General features: G+C 36.0%; 1 protein-coding gene across 1 annotated transcript in view; it reads left to right on the forward strand.

Moving 5' to 3' along the window:
- Lyrm1 (LYR motif containing 1) overlaps positions 1–283 on the forward strand; it is a gene marked incomplete in the record, with an annotated part of 21,533 nt that extends 21,250 nt beyond the window's left edge. Inside the window, 1 exon segment of the mRNA XM_005405038.2 lies at positions 1–283.

A 283-nucleotide genomic window follows, 5' to 3' on the forward strand; every position in this document is an offset into this window, starting at 1 on the left:
TGCATGCCTTAGTAAATGTGTATGTTCATCTTACCTTAAAGCCTGTGGTTACCTAGGATGACTTGGCATCTGAAAAAACCTCCTTGAAACTCATACTGCATTCATTGTATTTTACTTCAACATAACTGAAAAGTGCAAGGTCTGAGGTGGTTTTCAAATTATGTCTAAACAGAAGTGGGGCAAATAAAGGTGAGAATCCTTGGCAAATTATTTGCATATCAATGTTATTACATCTTAACTTCAGAGAGAGTGGGTATTGCCAGTAAAGACAAATCTCTATCAA

This window comes from Chinchilla lanigera, unplaced genomic scaffold, assembly GCF_000276665.1.
Source record: "Chinchilla lanigera isolate Chin_1 unplaced genomic scaffold, ChiLan1.0 scaffold00092, whole genome shotgun sequence".
NCBI lineage: Eukaryota > Metazoa > Chordata > Mammalia > Rodentia > Chinchillidae > Chinchilla > Chinchilla lanigera.